This window comes from Cornus florida, unplaced genomic scaffold (assembly GCF_030987335.1).
Source record: "Cornus florida cultivar Cherokee Brave unplaced genomic scaffold, ASM3098733v1 CherokeeBrave_3.0.0_Hap2_Chr05, whole genome shotgun sequence".
Classification (NCBI taxonomy): domain Eukaryota; kingdom Viridiplantae; phylum Streptophyta; class Magnoliopsida; order Cornales; family Cornaceae; genus Cornus; species Cornus florida.
Window position 1 is genome coordinate 69,195,322 of NW_026775575.1, and position 18,122 is coordinate 69,213,443.

The 18,122-nt window shown below is 36.2% G+C and overlaps 1 pseudogene; it reads left to right on the forward strand.

Annotated features, from left to right (window-relative positions):
* The first annotated feature begins 688 nt into the window (after positions 1-688).
* LOC132310202 (UDP-glycosyltransferase 87A1-like) lies at positions 689-5,206 on the forward strand (annotated as a pseudogene).
* The last annotated feature ends 12,916 nt before the right edge of the window (positions 5,207-18,122 follow it).

An 18,122-nucleotide genomic window follows, 5' to 3' on the forward strand; every position in this document is an offset into this window, starting at 1 on the left:
GTATTATAATGTAGAGAGAGAGGTTGAGTACATAGAAAGAGTGGTGGTTGGTGATCGGCATGGTGGTGCTGGTTCGCTGGGTGGATTGTGGTGTTGGTGAAGGTGAGAACCGGTTTGGCTTGGCCGGAAATGGTGTTGGTCGGCAATGGATTTCACAGGGCATTTTGAGATTTTTTCAAAAAATTGGTCCAAATGATTAATTAGAGAGCAATTTGGGGAAAAAAAATAAAATATTAAGGTTTCGTTTGTTTGGACGTAAAATATATTTTTTAAAAAATAATTATTTTTTTCAGGTAAAATATATTTTTATTTTGTTCTTATTTGACAAATGTTTATGTAAAGTTGAGTCTTTCGGGCGAAACATGTAGAATAACTTATCGAAAATTAATAAATAACTTATTTTTGTTAAATTTTAATATATATATTTTTTTGTAAATATTTTACGACAATCAAATATTAAAAAATAAAAAAAATAATTTTTTAAAATCGTTCGACATCCAAATAAACGAGCCTAAGGGGTTATTTGCATAAAAAAATAATAATAAAGAATTTTTTATTTTTCACAATTTGTATATAATGATTAATGAAGGTGTTTTTTGCACCTAATTATACTAATAAATTGGTAAGAAAACCATACGCAGCCACTATAGTCAATAAAGCCTCTTGAGAGCAGGAAGTTCTTTATATACGCACCCCTTTGCAGAGAAATATTATATATATATATATATATATATATATATATATATATAGACACACACAAAATTATAGACTCTCCTCCTCCTCCTCCTCCTCTCTCTAGATCTCCTCCTACTCCTCCGTTCCAGCAGAAGATCAGATTCACACACACATTATGGCTTCGGCCGAAATAGAACCAATGGGTAGATGCCACGTGGTGGCCTTGCCTTATCCAGGAAGAGGACACATCAACCCTTGATGAACCTCTGCAAACTACTAGTTTCTCGGAGCAGCGACGATCTTCTCATCACCTTCGTCGTCACGGATCAGTGGCTTGGCTTCATCGGCTCCGAGCCCAAGTCGGCTAACATTCGGTTCCTCACAATCCCCAACGTCTTGCCTTCCGAGCTGGTCCGAGGCGCCGACATGTCCAGCTTCATCGATGCCGTTTTGACCAAGATGGAGGAGCCGTTCGAGCAGCTCCTGGACCGGCTGGAGCAGCCGCCAACGCTCATCATGGCTGATGTTTTTGTTCCGTGTGCGGTTAACGTCGGGAATCGGAGGAATATTCCGGTGGCTGCGCTTTGGCCCATGCCGGTTTCGGTGTTTTCAATCTTTTACCATTTTGACCTCTTGGTGCAGACCAGCATTATCCTTCTGATGTGTCAGGTACGCCAATTTCTTAGAAATGTATGGGATTATTACATATAAATATAAATGGTATTAATAATTCATATTTATCACAAATCAATTTCGAAAAAATAAAATTACATAAATTTTACAATTCCACAAGTGATATGGTAACTTTTTTCTCTTTTAGTACTAATAGTAATTTCTAATATTTGTGTTGGATAAGTTTTCATAAAAGCATCGAATAAGTTGTCATTTTGAAATGTCACTATGCACTCCGTTAAAATGACTTATTCTATGTTATGCTACCAAAATGTTAACATGAATATGAAAAAATACCGCTCATTTGTTAGAGGATATGTACCATTTTTTTTTTGTACGTAGATATCACTTTTTATGCACATAGGTACCACTTTTCAGCATGCATGTACCATTTTTTTGTGCAACACAAAAAATGGTAGTATACAAAAAGTAGTACTATGAATTTAAAAGTGGAATCTTGTGCACATAGGTACCACTTTTCAGCACGCATGTGCCATTTTTTTGTGCAACACAAAATATGGTAGTGTACAAAAAGTAGTACCTATGAATTTAAAAGTGAAATCTTTTAGCAAATAAATTGTGTTTTTTCATGTCCACGTCAGCATTTTGGTTAACTTCATTTTTTTAGACTTTATTAAATGATTACTTTGACTTTATTAAATGATAAATATGGGTCATTAACACTATTTATATGTAATAATCCCAATATATATATATATATATACACACACACTATGGCCAAGCAATCTGATTACACTTTCTTGGTACTCTTATTTTATTTTATTCATTTTTTTTTTTTTTTTGTGTCAAGAAAAGGTTTTTAAGGTTCACTTGGGCTCCGTTTGGTTAGGTGAAAATTAAGCAAGAAAAGAAAAGAAATAGAAAATGAAAGAAAAATGAAGGCTCCGTTTGGTCAGGTGGAAAATAAGCAAGAAAAGAAAAGAAGTGGAAAATGAAAAGAATGAAAAGAAATTGGTTTTCTAGTATGTATTTAGTTAAGCTAAAATTTATGCAAGAAAATTGTAGGAAAATATCATGTTATAGTTTAGATACCTAGATTGTCTTTATTTTATAAAAATGATAAAATAATAAAAAATTAATTAGTAGTATGTATATAAAAAAATGATGGAGTTTTCCAAGAAAAGAAAAGAAGTGGAAAATGAAAAGAATGAAAAGAAATTGGTTTTCTAGTATGTATTTAGTTAAGCTAAAATTTATGCAAGAAAATTGTAGGAAAATATCATGTTATAGTTTAGATACCTAGATTGTCTTTATTTTATAAAAATGATAAAATAATAAAAAATTAATTAGTAGTATGTATATAAAAAAATGATGGAGTTTTCAATTAATTTAGATTTTGTAAATTACTATTTATTTCATTCATATATGATGAAAAACAACTAAAAATGAAAGTCAAGTTAAATAAAACCCTATTAATGATAAAGTTGTTGTTGGACTATAATTATTTGAAATCCAGTAAAAAAAAATACGATAAAGTTGTGTAAAATAATGCAGTGAAGTTATTTGGTAAAATAGAAATACAAAATAAAAAATATGTTGTTTTCATGTTAAAATAAAATTTAAATGTTTTGAGGAAAATAAAGAGGTACGAGAATCTTAATTTTCCAGAACTTTCCCTTTTCTATTTAGCCAAAATCCTAAAAAGTTTCAAAAATTTCTATTTCTTTTCTTTTCTCGTTGATTCTATCTAACAAAACGAAATTAAAGTGAATGAAAAGAAAATAAATTTTCTAGTATATATATGGTTAGTATGAAAATTTATTCAAAAAAATTGTAAGAACATATTAGTTAGTTAGTTTGAATAGCATGAAAGTGAAAAAAAAATGATTATACATATCAAAACCATTCTTATGATTTCAAATGCTAAAAAAATAAATGAATTTGTATTTGATGATATCTATTTTTATTAAAGAAATAGTAATATGATGGATTATTAAATTTCATAACATAATTGTTTAATATTTATTTCTACTATTTAAATTTAAAATAAGGCTTCATAATATATATATTTTTAGATAAAACTAATTTATTAGTTTAAGAAATATAAAACTTAATTTTTTTTTTTTGATTATATGTGTGTTTTTTTTTTTTTTTTGGTTAGATGAGCCTCCCATTTATATCGTAGTTTATGGCTCACGCACACAAACAAACCCAGTAAAAAATAAAGAAAGAAATCACGAAACAAATTGCGTCTTTTTTTATAAGTTGTTTCGCACGATTTAATTTTTGGATAAAATAGAAATATCGAATACAAAAGGAACTCATTTAAAGCTTCCCCCGTTTTGTACAGGAAAAGTTTTTTGGGAAAATAAACAAGTGCTAGAAATTTTCTTGTAGGTTTATCTTTCTTTCAAACTTTAAAAAATTTAAAAGTTTTCTATTTCCTTTCTTTGTAGTTGATTCCATCTAACCAAATAAAGCCTTGTTGTTAATGTTATGATGAAAATCAGTTTTATTACTAAAGTTGTCAAAAATTGCTGTAGTAAAAAATATGTAGGCATAGTTTTCATAATTAAAGTACTTTTTAATTTGTTTGGCAATAATACTTTTTTAAGTACTTTTATTGCTAATTTTATAATAATGTATTTTGAAAGTAAATAGTAATTTTTTTTCCCTAAAACATGCTCACGTTATTGATTTCTTGAATGCCAAAACCATTATTAACGATGTGTCCAAATACCAAATGATTTATTTTATACAGTTTTATTATTTTTTATGTAAATATACGTTATGATGTAAAACATTTTATTCAAAATGAGCAAGAAAAGATTAATAAAAATTTGTTGTGTATGTGTTTTCATGTGACAGAAAGAGGAGATGAGCGGATGGGTTACATTCTCGGAATATCATCAATCTGTCTGGTGGACCTTCCTACAATCTTCTACAACAGCGAACTCTTGCACAAAGCTATCGAAATGATTTCTCATGTGGACAAAGCACAATTTTTCTTGTTCACCTCCGTTTTTGAGCTCGAAGCTCAAGTCTTCAATGCTTTAAAAGCAAAAATGCCAATACCCATGTACTCTTTTGGCCCTTTGATACCTCATTTCACACTTGGTGACGGTGCCTCTGATCATATGACTAGCCACAATGACACCAACTACTACAAATGGTTAGATTCTCAGCCTCAAGGCTCTGTTTTGTACATTTCATTGGGGAGTTTCCTCTCTGTTTCAAGTGCCCAAATGGATGAAATTGCAGCCGGGTTGCGCGCTACTGGTTTACGGTTCTTGTGGGTTGCCCGTGGGGAAGCTTCAAGGCTAACGGAGGCTTGTGGAGACGCAGGAATGGTGGTGCCTTGGTGTGACCAATTGAAGGTCTTGTGCCATTCTTCGGTGGGGGGATTTTGGACCCATTGTGGATGGAATTCAACTATGGAAAGTGTTTTCGCTGGCGTGCCAATGCTCACCTTTCCTATACTTATGGATCAAGCCCCGATTAGTAAGACTATAGTCGAAGATTGGAGGATTGGGTAGAGGGTCATGAAGAGGGAGGGGAAAATGGAAAATTTGGTGGGGAGAGAGGAAATTGCTGACCTTGTGAGGAGGTTCATGGATTTGGAAAGCCCGGAGAGACAAGAAATGACTAGCAGGGCAAGAGAACTTCAGAGGATTTCTCGACAAACAATGGCCAAAGGAGGAACTTCTGAAGTCAACCTTAGCGCTTTCATTAGGAACATTTCACAATTGACAAGAACATTTAGTTAATTTACTTAACGAATTAAGTTTTATCGAAGATTATGGATACTACTGTATTAATGCATGGATTCTTTTTACGACTCTACACACATGTACATATTCATGATCTGAATTTTGTTTTGAACATGATTGCGTTGTGACCTGGCTTTGACCAAGTTAAAAATTGTATGTCCCATTTTGTTTTGCGGGTTATGGGTCCATTTGTGTATATGTAATGCATGATTCCAAAAAACTTCAGACAAAAAGTGGTCCCAAAAGGCCCTATGCATGTCAAACCATGTAGAGTGGACGATCGGAAAAGGATAAGCACAAGCACCTAGAAGTATTGGCAGTCATTTGTGGGATTTTAATTATATATGAATATATATCTACAGTTAGTATATACAATAATGTCATTTTGTGCACCTTATTTCATGCTCTTGAAATTGTTATTTTAAAAAAAAAATGAATATTTTCTTAGACAAATATTCATGTAACACCTATCAATATCAAATTGTAACCTTGTCTAATTCTGTCGAAAGAAATATGCAATAAATTTTCATGCGGGAGTGATAAATTTAGCTATGGAAAAAACTCATTAAAATGACCACCAAAGACTCATATCCTCTTCTTTTCAAGCAGAGGGTTGAGATTCGAGTCCCTTATTCAATTAAAAAATATATTAAATGCAAACATGATTTACTTAAAATAAAATATATTGAAATGTGTGACACTCCATTATAAAAATTTAATATTTAGGATTAATTTGGTTTGTCAATATCATACATAGATAGAGAATTTAATTTTAGTTTTCATTAAATAAACTCCAAAATGTTTGTCCTATTTTACACAACCACCGTCACATGCACATGGTATCAGAACTCCAACACAATGTAAAATGATTTGCTTTGTTTAATCACAATTTTTTTTTGTACAAAGACTAAAATGCCCTATAGATTCGTTGTAGATTTACAATCACACCCTTTCACTTCAATACCTTGTATTTTATATACTTCTAATTAAATATTTAATATGCATATTAAATGCAAATTTAATTTATACATTACCCTTCCACTCTAATACAAGAAATTATTTATTTACATAAATAATATTGTTAACACTAAATAAAAAATGTAATTAAATAGTAGTTATATTTTAAATATTAAATACATAATTTATTAAAGAATAACTAAAAATTGAATATGTATTTAACAGTAATATATTAATAAGAATTTAGGTAAAAGTGTATAACAATAATATATTAAAAATTAGGTAAAAGTGTGTAACATACTTAGGAGACCCTTACGAGATTCGGCTAAAAGGGTGCACTGCTTTAGATGAAGAACACGGGTTTGCTGCGTTTCCATTGTTGTTAATAGGACAAGGATCACCTCCACTTGCACAGTAATTCATTTCCTCTATTTTTGTAAGTAAAAGTGCATCCCAACATTTTCTTAAGGAGCATTCCAACATTTTCTTACTATGCATCCCAATATCTTCCTACTATGTGTCCCAAATTGGGGTGACGTGGCCATTTCTGGACCACTCAATTCAAAATGGAGTAAATGGTACACTATTTCACTGGAGGTCATTTTCACCCATTGTTAACATCCTTATGGCCCCCACTATTAAAAGGAGTTAATTGGGTTTGTGAAGACCCAAAAAGCCCCTGATGGGCCTGGAAGAGAACTGCTATAGATCACTTTATGATCAGGGTCCACCTCACAAATAGGGTAGCGTTCTTTCACGGGTGCTTCGCAATTCGACTCAAAATTTTAAATTATTAGGTGATATTAACACTCAATCTTCTGTTTAAGACGTTTCCTATCCATATCCGATGTGAGATAAGAATTCATAACATTCTCTCACATCCAAACTTGCAACGACCTTGTTGTGGTTAGCCCACCATATCTACCCAATCCACTATAATGACGGGAGTCTCAACATCCTCGTCTCTTAAACATTATTTACTTTACTTGCACTTTTTGTTTTGTGAATTTGATTTTAGTTTTATTTCGGTAAAATTAAAATAAGTAAAAATTGGTTATAGAAGTAAGTAAAATTTATTCATCACCCATCTAAGTTATTTTTAATACAAACTTCTACATCTTTATTCCGCTGCACAACTCACAAGAATAAGAGCATCTCCAATGCTAAAAGCTATTTTCAGCTGCCAAATCTATATTTTGACATGTGGTACAGTGTCAAAATGCTACATTTTAGCAATTCTGCTCCAATGGTGCATTTCATGCAAAATGCTAATTTTTGACACAACCACCATTGTTTTTTAATTTTCATTCCCACCATTCATATTTGTATCAGTAATATTAATATTAAGTACATTCCAAGTCAAGTTGTAGACATAAGAAGGAAACTAAAACTAAACCTAATTAAAAAGAAACAAGAATCTAAAATATCTGGTCAAAAAAGGACCAATATATATATATATATATATATATATATATATGTATGTATGTATGTATAAATTTATATATTTGATTATATTATTATATAATTTTTTTTTCTTTTTCAGAAATTCATATATATATATTACATATATATATATATATATATATGTATATTATATATATTTGAATATATTATTATTAAAAATATATATATTTTTAGGGCAAATCATTTCAGCCTCCCCACGCCTCCATCTCTATTCTCGTTCTCAACTCTGAACTCCCCCTCTCTCTCTGCAACTGCAAACTAGAAAATCTACAAGAAACAGAAGTTGAAAACCCATATATTTCAGTTTATCTATCTGTCTGCAAGAATCAAAAGATCAAAACCCATATTGGCATATCATTTCAGATTGTTCAAAAACCCATATCTTTCAGTTTACATCGCCTACTATTCCAGTTCGGGTTCGCCGTTTGCAAGCTTCAGCCGCTCTCTCAACTCTTAAGCTTGGCCTCTCTCTCTCTCTGCAACTGCTAAATTGTATGTATGGGTTTTGTTTTAATTTTTTTTCCTAAATCAACTAATCAAGGTTTGTAATTCTTGTTTTGCAAAAAAAAAATTATTTGGTGAAATTTTTTATGATCTTTTTAATATATATATATATATATATATAGAGAGAGAGAGAGAGAGACGAATTTGGGTTAAAATTATATATGTGTGTGTGTGTGGGTTGAAATTATATATATGTGTGCGTGTGTGTGGGGGGGGGGGGGGGGGTTGGTGTTATAGAGCTGCCAAAAAAATTTGGCAACTCTTATATTTGAGAGAAATTTTGAGATTTTCAAATTTTGAGAAGCCAAATGAAAGGCCATTGGAGTAGCTTTTTTTACCTATCTCTCAAATTATGTGTTTGAAAGCTCAAAATGAAAGAGCATTGGAGATGCTCTAACAATTAAAAATGTAACATTGCACCATTAATCGAGTGGTAATTTTAAAACCAAAAATTAAACCCATAATCCCTTAACGATACAGTGGCATGGGTCCTACCACAATTGTGGTATGATATCCACACACTCTTATAGTTGGTCTTGGATTTTTGTACTCCAATTATATTTTTATAAATAAATTATGAAAATTGATTTTTAAACTTATTTCTCACGGCGATTTGTGTGATCTAATTTTTTTTTCCTCTAAGGTTATGTTTGGTACAGTAGAAAAGAAAAGAAAACATAACATTTGTTACGAGGGAAAAGAAAGGAAAGGAAAAGAAATGATAGTTTTAACCTAGGATCGTGTTTGGTTAAATGATAAAGGAAAATAACATAACATTAGTTACGAGAGAAAAGAAAGGAAAGGAAAAGAAATGATAGTTTTAACCTAGGATCGTGTTTGGTTAAATGATAAAGGAAAATAAAACAAATGATAATAATCATGTTTGAGAAAGAAAAGAAATGATGTTATTTTAATGAATTTACAACTCTAAAGTTTATACCTTTTTATATTTTAAAAGACAAATTTATAGGGTTATACAGGGGTGGAGCCAGGATTTTAATTCAGAGGGTGCTGTAGACACTAGAATTTTATGGACTTTTGTTTTGACAAATTGATCTATCAAATATGAGTCTTATGTTTAATTAAATTATTTAATTGGCCCAAACTTGGTCTACTTAAATTATTTAATTAGCTCAGCCCAGATGATTAAATAAAAAGATAATTATTCATAATAAAATATATTTGGAATAATTATTTTAATATATTTGGAATAATTATGTTATAGATAATCATCATAAGTTAGCTGATCCAGCCAGTTATGATTTTGTCCTTATCAGAAAACGACAAATAGCATCATCCTATTAATTAAAGAAGCTTATAAATAAAGGCATGGAGAAAGGAGAAAGGAGGTCCAGAAATTGAGAGACTCGGAAATACAGAGGGTACATAAATTGAGAATTCTAGAAATCCAGAATTCTAAAGATAAATACAGAAACTTTGCCAATATTCAATCCCAACATCGAAGAGTAACAAGCATATCAAATTGTGCCGTTCTTCATCAAAATTCCACGGTGATCAACAACAAGCACATCCAAAGCTGTGCCGTTCTTCATCAAATTAAAAAAATTCTCTCTGAAGATGAATAACAAGCACATCCAAAGCCGTGTCATTTTTCCTCAAATTCAATAAAGAACAACAAGCACATCAAAATTATGTTGTTCTTTCTCCGTGATTCAATAAGTTCAAAGAATCATCAAACAACACTGTTTGAGGTCAAGCTTCGTTAGCTCTTGATCAGAAATTATCAGCGATCTTCTTCAACTACAAATACTTGAAGAAGATTGTCAACAACACAATTCAAGATCAAACTCTAACAGCCCTTGAATCCAACCACCAACAAAGGAGATTGAATCAGAGGATATTTTCTTTCTTTTGTAAATAATATCTCAGAGGATTGTACTCAAATTTTATAAATTAGTAAATTACTATTTGCTCCTTATTTCTATCTTTAATTTGTAGACTACAAATTTTGTGTGTATAGGGGCGCAGTGTAAAATATATATATATAATTTAAATAAGAAGAACCAAAAAAAAAAAAAAAATTACATACTATATACATCATTCTTAAGTGCAAAAAGAAGAATGGTAAGAAGTAGGGGGCCAAAAAAAAAAAAGTTATAATAATAAAAAGAAGAAGAAGAAGAAGAAAAATGGGAAAAAAAAAGAGAGTTCGAGTAAAATAAGAAATTATTATTATTATTTTTTAAGGAAATCAAAAGAATATTATTAAGAGCAAAAGAAAATGGAAATAAAAATTTAGAATACAATTTTAGAAATTTAAAATTTTAGGAGGGTATTATATAAAAATTTTCTTATAAATATATAAATTAAAATAAAAATTATTATATTTTATAGTGGATGGGCTAGGCCGGGGGCATGTACCCCTCTGGTCACATACCTGGCGCCGCCCCTGGTTAAGTGTGTAATTTTTTAGTATCACACCCACTGACAACTAAACTGAAAAATGAAAAAGAAAAATGAGCCCATGATTAGAAGGAACCCCACCACAAAACAAGCGTCTATGTTAAAAGCTAAGTTTGGAAAATCAGCAGAAGCTATCAACATCCGGACGCCGTCGGTTTAAGCAATCACACGGTGCAACACACTCTTGTATTTGCCATTAGTGACCACTTATATAATCTGTATTTGTTAGAAGTACGCATGAATAGTAAATAATTAACTATGTGATATATTACAACACTCTGGGTTATAAAAATGTAATGATGTTACTGAAGATGCAAGAACTTCCTTCGATTTTTCTCTCTCTAAAATTCTCACACTTCAACAGAATGAAAAAGTCCAAAAAACCTCCCTCTCTCTCTACTCGTATGGTCTATTTATAGACTAGACCATCACCAAAATTCTCACCAACTTACTGTATAGGGTTCTTATTCTAGGGCCTTCTTCTTTTTGGGCCTGACTTTATTATGTGAGCCTTAGATGTTGGGCCTAACTCTCAGTGTTGTGTTATGGGCTGAGCTCAACTGTTCGGTCCGATCCTTTTTTCGTAGGTGTTGGGCTCATTGCGGTACCCTTTTTGCTCGGGCTCAGACCTACTATTCAATCTGATGCCTTACTCGTGGGTAGGGTCTGGTCCAATCCGTAATTGGCATCGTCAATTGCCCCCATAATTACCCCATAGTAAATAAGGGGGTAATTATTATCGGTGGTCAATCATGACACTGACGGCTCAAGAAGACCTTGTGGGAAAATGGACGGTCGGATCTAAAATCGATGCTTCGAGATTCCAAAGAAACTCCTCGTTTTCCTGACGCTTCGACCTTCGGGCCCACTCTGTCCTTATAAGTATCAAAGACGTTCCCTCAAACCTCTTTTACTGTCTCCATCTTGCATCACTGTTAGCCAAATCTTTGCTTGCCTCTCTTCCTTTTTAGTTGAATCAAGTCAAATCAAATCTCCTCCGGCGAACCTCTGCGAAAGCTCCTTTTTCCAGCGATCTTGCAGTAATTTACGTTTTCTCCTTCTGAGGTTAGTTTCGTTTGCCTTTTTCTTTTGGAAGATCACTTTTTCTCCCTTAAAAACCTCATTCATTTTCACCATGCCTTTAGATCTTGATGTTCTTTGCATGAAACTTCATCTCCCTGTCGATATAGAAATTAGAAACTGCCCTAAAGATGTGGATATCAGGACTGGTGCCGGCCTTCTTCCCGGTGAAGTCTTGTTTACCCATCTTCAGTTGAACATCATTAGGTTTCCTTTGCATCCTTTCTTTAATTATGTTTTCAACAAACTAGGGATTTCCCCTCTGTAAGTAAATCCAAATTTTTTTAGGATCCTATCCGTTCTGCTACTACTGACCCGTGACAGAGGTCTGGATCTTGACATCATAGATCTTCTTCTTTGTTACAAGGTTAGTAAGATCCGACTTGAGGAACCATTCTACCACCTCTACCTGATCGAAAAGATGTCCATATGCAAAGACACACTCAAGTCTGAAAAGGGTTGGAAAAATAACATAATAGGGGTTAGGGGGGCCTGGTCTTCTCCAGCTGCAGAGGATTATCCAATCCCGAGCACCTTTGGCATGTGTTCTGTCTCTTCGTATAAGAAATTCAAAACCCATAAGAACGATTGTCCTTGCGAAATTTGTGTTCCTCGCTTTTGTACTTTCTTGTGCCGTTCCTTCGGCATTCCTTGTAACGATTTGAGCTACAGTGTTTGCAGGGATAGGGACAATTACTTGAAGAATTACGTTCTGAATGAAGTTCCTTCCTGCTTAGACCTCCTTACCTCAGACAACCTTCTCGCCATTTCAACCCTCGGCCGCGCAATAAGCTAGCTCCAGATTCCTTCATTCGGCAGAAGGAAGAACCCTCCCCGAGTTACTGTTGTTGTTGCTGCGGCAACCTTTTCTCTTGCCTCGGCTTCTTCTTCGGCCACTATTTCTGACACCACTCCGAACGTAGTGGCTGCTGATCCTGCTATTAGCCTTCCTTCTACCAATCCGAACGCACCTCCTCAGGTCAATACTAATTCTGCTGTCACTGCGGGTGCTCAGGATAAAGAGCGAGGCAAAAGGCCTCATCCTGGGAGTGCAGCTAACCTTGATAATGCATCTCATACAAGAATGATCCAAATTTCTGGGCCGGGTACACTCTTGCATCGCCCAGTCAATTCTCCTGCCCCCTCTGGGCCTGCTACAGCTGCGGCTTCTACTTCAGCTTCTGTCTCTACTTCTGCCTCTACCTCTGCAACAGCACCATGGACTCCTCGATTCGCCCAAACGGATGGGACATTCGTGAAGACGAACAAGACCATGTTTAAGGATGGTCAGACCGCTATGGCATATTACAGGGGCATGTGGACTCCCAGGGACATTGAAACCGCCAAATTTCTATCCCAGAAGGAAGTGTTCAGCCGCTTTCCCTTATCTGCCATGGAGGTAATTTTTATCTCCTAATCAGAAAAATCTTTATGCTTAACCCCCTCGACCATGCGATCGATTTAACCGGTGTTCATGCATATCTCTGCAGACCCTGTTCGGTATAATGGCCATGCAAAAGCAGGTGGAAATAGGGAACGCCAAGGCTCGAAAGTTCTTTGACAGCCTTGAGGTGGCCCATAAAGAGAATAACATCCTCGCCACCAAAAACACGGAACTGCTCGTCCAGCTTGGAAAAGTTGAAAAAAAGAGAGACGCTCTGAAAAGGGAAACCAATTCTCTTCAGGATGAGAGGGATGCCCTTCACCTTGAGAAGAGCGTTTGGCAGATCGAGCGCAACTCGCTCAAGAACGAAAAATCTGAACTCCAGCGCCTTCTGGCTGACGAACAGTCCGCTCGGATGACCTTCGAGAAGAGAGCCCTGGAGGAGCGTGACGCTCTGCTCAACACCATTAGCAAGGTGAATGGTGGTATGCTGGCTTTTCACGCCCGGTTTTTAAGGGTTGGGGCTCTCAAGTATGTTCAGGGGTACAAAGAGGGTTTCTCTGACCGTGCTCCTGTCGACGGGTAGACTGGTTCCACTCCGGACGAAGTCGATAAGGATCTAGAAATTGATCCTCCAGGAGCCTATGTTGACCCAGACTCCACTCCTACTGAACACATTTTTGATGAGTGTCAGGAGATTGCTTCGTCCAGGGTCACTACAGTTCCCTCCGTCGTTCAGCCTCTGGATGTTCCTCTTCTGTCTACTATGGTCCTCTCTTCAACCGCTACTGAGATCGGGCCCCAACAGAATGATTCAGTTATTCATCTCGACTCCCCACCTCATGAGGATGGGACGACCAATGAAAATGAAGAGGCGAGTCAACACACTCAAGAGGCTGACAGAACAGAGGCAGCTAGCTAGGACTCTTCTGATATTTTAATTTCCTGCTCCTTTGTAGTTATGTCATCTGTATGCTTTATCTTTTGTAACCTCAGATCATATCATGAATGAGATGACAAAAACATTAACTTTATCTATGCATGGGCGGTAACAACCAGCTTCACATTCATCTACTTTGCAATGTCTGGCGCTCGGCTTATAATGCCAGCTGCCACTTACTTTTTGTATTTGAGCAAATGCTTAGCAAGTGTCTGGCACTCGGCTAAAATGCCACTTGGCTTTTTTTTTTTTAGCAAGAGTTTGGCGTTTGACTCATAGTGCCAGCTGCCACTCACTTTGCTCAAGTGCCTGGCGCTCGGCTAGAATGCCACTTGCCACTTGGTTTTTTATTTTTTAGCAAGAGTTTGGCGTTTGGCTCATAGTGCCAGCTGCCACTTACTTTGCTTAAGTGCCTGGCGCTCGGCTAGAATGTCTCTTGCCACTTGGCTTTTATTTCTTAGCAAGAGTTTGGCGTTCGGCTCATAGTGTTGATAAGCGCCGAATATTGTATATTCAAGCGCCCTAAATTGCATTAGTAAAGTCCTTTGTATGTTAATTTATGTAGATTATCTCCATTTCTATGTTTTTATGCAATTTCAGGTTCATTGGCCAAAATGGAACAAGAATAAGGCCTTGTGGAATCTTGAGCAACAAAAGGTGCCAATGCTGAATTCTGGCAGCAGTAGGACCTGGACTTTGCTTGCCATTTTGACCTTCCAAACTCGAGAACTGGACTTCCCTCATAACATAAAAGATTTATAGCTCTGAATTAGCTTTCTAAATCTTCAAACGGTTTGTCATTCGGAGCTCGGAGCAGAGAGTTATGGCCTTGTTACCAGAGGTGCGCAGAACTGCCTGGCAGCAATGAAATTCTGCCTTGATCTTCATTTTCTACCAACCATCCTTGAGATTTGGATCTCCACCAAAACATGAAATATTTAGAGATCTGAATTAGCTTTCTAAATCTTCAAATGGTTTATCATTCGGAGTTCGGAGCGCAAAGTTATGGCTGTTTAACCAAAGTAGGTCTGGGCGGAGCAAGTGAAGCATGAAGCTTTTTACACTAAATTCGAGTGCTCGAGGCCTTGCTTAGAGTGCTCGAATTTTGGGCAGAATGCCCTTCGGAAATGGCTCATTTCAGCCCACTTGCACCTTGGTTTCTTCATTTTGTTTTCCTCTTTAATGAAGTGGTTGGAGATGTTGGTTGGTGGCATTTTGGGTGGTAAATAAGAGGGATATGAGCCACACAATAGAGGGGAGCTTCATTCTACAAGATTAGAGGAGAGAGAAGAGAGCAAAGGAATGAGAGTTCTCGGAGCAAGAAAGGGGAGCTCGAAAATGGAAGGAGGATCCATGGTTCTTCTTCATTCTAAGGCTCCCATGTGTAACTAACTCCTCCTCTAGGGAGGTAATGGAACCCCTCATTGTAAGCATGCTTTACTTTTGATTCTAGTTTGGGAAAAATAATGTATTTTTGTGGTGATTCCATAATCTAGAACTCTTACTTGATGTAATGAATTGATTTTGATTTAATGATCATGTTGGACCTACTTTCTTGTCTTAGAATGTATGTTTTCATGGTTGTATGGTTTACATTTTCATGGTGACAATGAAGATGAGATTTTTGGAATGGTTTTAATGGCATGTTGTTGAGAGATTTGATAGGCCATAGCTTAGGTTCTTCCTTTGATGGCTTATTCTTAATTCTTAGCTTCATGTGCTCTTTTCATGTGATTGATGGTTTGACAATTTCTAGCTTAGTGAACATGTCTTAAATTACACTTTAGTTTAGGTAATTGAGCATGTAAAATCTTTGATAAATTGTTCTTGCCTATTGATTCCATGAATCCTTTGAAGGTAATGTAGTAACCATGAGTAACTACTTATCATAGCCACATATTTATGTTGTTTTTCCCCGAATGAATCATATTCTAGCATGTTTATATTGTAGGTGGTGAAGTTACTTCCCTAGTCTCTTTTACCGACATTTTATCTCTTTTAAATTCTTACAAGTTCTATTTTATGCATCTTAATTTCATAGCTTTAGTGACAAACCAAGCAAACACCCAATTCCCCCTTATCATTCTAAAACGATTCTAGACGCTTAGGTTGCCTTAAACTAGCGCAGTCCCAGTGGTTCGACTTACCCGACCAATAGCCCTATTTTACAATGATTCGTGCTATTGCGAAGGTTGATGTATAGTTGATCAACCGATCAAGTGCCAGCTGCCACTCACTTTGCTTAAGTGCCTGGCGCTCGGCTAGAATGCCTCTTGCCACTTGGTTTTTTATTTCTTAGCAAGTGTTTGGCGTTCGGCTCATTGTGCCAGTTGCCACCTACTTTGCTATTTTTACTTGATCAATCTCTTAAAGAGGAACATTACTTTTATAAATCTCAGAAACTTATACATTCGCTTGTATTCAATTGAAAATGAACAAAATTCAACATTGAAACTCTTAATTTTCTATTGATAATCTCTCTTTAGAAACGTAGCATTCCAAGGCTTGTTAACCAGCCTTCCGGCCATGGTCTCTAGGATATATGCCCCCTTTCCTATGACTTCTGCAATTCTGTATGGACTTTCCCATGGTGGCATCATCTTTTTGACTATCCCTACCTTTTTTTCAGAACCAGATCACCTGGTATAAAGTCTCTGTGCTTTACCTTTTTGTTATGGATATTCGCAAGCATCTGCTGGTAGGATGCGAGCCTTACCACTGCTGCATCCCTTTTTTCCTCCAGCAAATCGAGGTTAAACCTCAACATACTGTCATTATGCTCTCGGTTCTATGCCAAGCTTCGAGCAGTCAGGACCAAGTGCTCGACTGGTATAACTGCCTCGGTACCATACGCCATGGTGAATGGGCTTTCTCCGGTCGGTCGTCTTGGGGTCGTTCTGTAAGCCCATAGGACGTTCGGCAGTTCATCTAACCATTTTCCTTTCTTTTCTTCCAGCTTCTTCTTGATACAAGCAAAGATTGTTCTATTTGTGATTTTCGCTTGTCCATTGGCCTGTGGGTGACTTACTGCCGCCAGTTTTTGATTAATTCCATATTTCTCCAACAGCCCTCTTACTTGCTTACTGTCAAGGTTGGTCCCATTATCCATGACGATTGACCTCGGGACACCAAACCGGCAAATAATATTACTCCAAATGAATCGTCTCATATGAGTTTGAGTAACGCTCGGGTATGGCTCTACTTCCACCCACTTAGTAAAGTAATTTGTAGCCAGCAGCACATACTTGTTCTGAGCTCTTGCAGTTGGTAGAGGACCAACTACATCCATCCCCCACTGTGTGAAAGGCCATGGTGTGGCCATTACGTGCAAGTCCTCAGATGGTTGGTGAATCAGTGGTCCGAACCTCTGGCACTTATCGCACCTTCTGGACAATTCTTCCGTATCTCGAGACATGTTCGGCCAGAAGTACCTTTGCGTCATTGCTTTGTGCGCTAAAGATCTCCCCCCTGAGTGGTTTCCACATACACCTTCATGAATAGCTCGTAGTATCTGCCGAGCCTCTGTGGGAGTGACGCATTTTAAGTACGGCCTAGAAAAAGACCTTCTGTATAACTGGTCATGCACTATAGCGTATTTTGCAGCATTCGATTTGATTTTCCTAGCTTCATCTTTTTGCTCGGGCAGAATACCTCCCCTGATGTAAGTTATGATCGGATCGATCCAACTTGGCTCATATGGAATAACATTTACTTGCTAAGGATCTGGATCCGAAGGCTTTGCAAAAATGGATGGCTGGTTTAGTATTCCTACTGGAATTACCCTGGCCAATGCTTCTCCAGAACCGGAGGCACTACACGCTAGCCGGTCGGCATCTTCGCTATACTCTTTCGGTATTTGGATGAATTCAATTTTTCAAAGTTTTTGGCCTCCCGCACAAAAGCAGAATGATAGGCCTCCATTGTTTTATCTTTGGTTTCATACTCGCCATTCACCTGCCGAACAACTAACTGCGAGTCACTAAAGACAATCAAATTCCTGACCTTCAACTCCTTGGCAAGCTTAAGTCCTGCCAGCAGTGCTTCATACTCCGCTTCATTGTTGGTGGCTCTGAATTCAAGCTGGAGCGCTTGACTCAAGGATGTACCTTCTGGTGTCTGCAATTTGATCCCAATGCCTGCCCCCATCTGATTTGAGGATCCATCGACGAAGAGTCTTCACAAGCAACCTCGAAGGTTTTCCTCTATGTCTTCTGAATCACATTCCAGTATAAAATCTGCCACTGCTTGCCCTTTGATTGCCGTTCTGGGTTCATATGTTATGTCAAATGAG